Source organism: Triticum urartu, chromosome 3A, assembly GCF_056163025.1.
Source record: "Triticum urartu cultivar PI428250 chromosome 3A, HENAU_Tu73, whole genome shotgun sequence".
NCBI lineage: Eukaryota > Viridiplantae > Streptophyta > Magnoliopsida > Poales > Poaceae > Triticum > Triticum urartu.
Genome location: NC_141875.1, coordinates 690,688,405 through 690,691,135, shown reverse-complemented (window position 1 = coordinate 690,691,135; position 2,731 = coordinate 690,688,405).

Below are 2,731 nucleotides of genomic sequence, written 5' to 3'. Positions count from 1 at the left end.
CTTGCGAACCGTGCCTTATGGGTAAGATGAAAAAAACACCGTTCTCCGGTACTATGGAGAGAGCAACAGATTTGTTGGAAATCATACATACAGATGTATGTGGTCCGATGAATGTTGAGGCTCGTGGCGGATATCGTTATTTTCTCACCTTCACAGATGACTTGAGCAGATATGGGTATATCTACTTAATGAAACATAAGTCTGAAACGTTGAAAAAGTTCAAAGAATTTCAGAGTGAAGTTGAAAATCATCGTAACAAGAAAATAAAATTCCTACGATCTAATCGTGGAGGAGAATATTTGAGCTACGAGTTTGGTGTACATTTGAAACAATGTGGAATAGTTTCGCAACTCACGCCACCCGGAACACCACAGCGTAATGGTGTGTCCGAACGTCGTAATCGTACTTTACTAGATATGGTGCGATCTATGATGTCTCTTACTGATTTACCGCTATCATTTTGGGGATATGCTCTAGAGACGGCCGCATTCACGTTAAATAGGGCACCATCAAAATCCGTTGAAACGACGCCTTATGAACTGTGGTTTGGCAAGAAACCAAAGTTGTCGTTTCTGAAAGTTTGGGGTTGCGATGCTTATGTGAAAAAGCTTCAACCTGATAAGCTCGAACCCAAATCGGAGAAATGTGTCTTCATAGGATATCCAAAGGAAACTATTGGATACACCTTCTATCACAGATCCGAAGGCAAAACTTTTGTTGCTAAATTCGGAAACTTTCTAGAGAAGGAGTTTCTCTCGAAAGAAGTGAGTGGGAGGAAAGTAGAACTTGACGAGTTAACTGTACCTGCTCCCTTATTGGAAAGTAGTACATCACAGAAACCAGTTTCTGTGACACCTACACCAATTAGTGAGGAAGCTAATGATAATGATCATGAAACTTCAGAACAAGATACTACTGAACCTCGTAGATCAACCAGAGTAAGATCCGCGCCAGAGTGGTACGGTAATCCTGTTCTGAAAGTCATGCTACTAGATCATGATGAACCTACGAACTATGAAGAAGCGATGGTGAGCCCAGATTCCGCAAAATGGCTTGAAGCCATGAAATCTGAGATGGGATCCATGTATAAGAACAAAGTATGGACTTTGGTTGACTTGCCCAATGATCGGCAAGCAATTGAGAATAAATGGATCTTCAAGAAGAAGACTGACACTGACGGTAACGTTACTGTCTACAAAGCTCGACTTGTCGCAAAAGTTTTTCGGCAAGTTCAAGGGATTGACTACGATGAGACCTTCTCACCCATAGCGATGCTTAAGTCTGTCCGAATCATGTTAGCAATTGCCGCATTTTATGATTATGAAATTTGGCAAATGGATGTCAAAACTGCATTCCTGAATGGATTTCTGCAAGAATAGTTGTATATGATGCAGCCGGAAGGTTTTGTCGATCCAAAGGGAGCTAACAAAGTGTGCAAGCTGCAGCGATCCATTTATAGACTGGTGCAAGCCTCTCGGAGTTGGAATAAACGCTTTGATAGTGTGATCAAAGCATTTGGTTTTATACAGACTTTTGGAGAAGCCTGTATTTACAAGAAAGTGAGTGGGAGCTCTGTAGCATTTCTGATATTATATGTAGATGATATATTACTAATTGGAAATGATATAGAATTTCTGGATAGCATAAAGGGATACTTGAATAAAAGTTTTTCGATGAAAGACCTCGGTGAAGCTGCCTACATATTGGGCATCAAGATCTGTAGAGACAGATCGAGACGCTTAATTGGACTTTCACAAAACACATACCTTGACAAAGTTTTGAAAAAGTTCAAAATGGATCAAGCAAAGAAAGGATTCTTGCCTGTGTTACAAGGTGTGAAATTGAGTAAGACTCAAAGTCCGACCAATGCAGAAGATAGAGAGAAAATGAAAGATGTTCCCTATGCTTCAGCCATAGGCTCTATCATGTATGCAATGCTGTGTACTAGACCTGATGTGTGTCTTGCTATAAGTCTAGCAGGGAGGTACCAAAGTAATCCAGGAGTGGATCACTGGACAGCGGTCAAGAGCATCCTGAAATACCTGAAAAGGACTAAGGATATGTTTCTCATATATGGAGGTGACAAAGAGCTCATCGTAAATGGTTACGTTGATGCAAGCTTTGACACTGATCCGGACGATTCTAAATCGCAAACCGGATACGTGTTTACATTAAACGGTGGAGCTGTCAGTTGGAGCAGTTCTAAACAAAGCATTGTGGTGGGATCTACATGTGAAGCGGAGTACATAGCTGCTTCGGAAGCAGCAAACGAAGGAGTCTGGATGAAGGAGTTCATATCCGATCTAGGTGTCATACCTAGTGCATCGGGTCCAGTGAAAATCTTTGGTGATAATACTGGTGCAATTGCCTTGGCAAAGGAATCCAGATTTCACAAGAGAACCAAACACATCAACAGACGCTTCAACTCCATCCGGGATCTAGTCCAGGTGGGAGACATAGAGATTTGCAAGATACATACGGATCTGAATGTTGCAGACCCGTTGACTAAGCCTCTTCCATGAGCAAAACATGATCAGTACCAAAGCTCCATGGGTGTTAGAATCATTGCTGAGTAATCTAGATTATTGACTCTAGTGCAAGTGGGAGACTGAAGGAAATATGCCCTAGAGGCAATAATAAAGTTATTATTTATTTCCTTATTTCATGATAAATGTTTATTATTCATGCTAGAACTGTATTAACCGGAAACATAATACATGTGTGAATACAT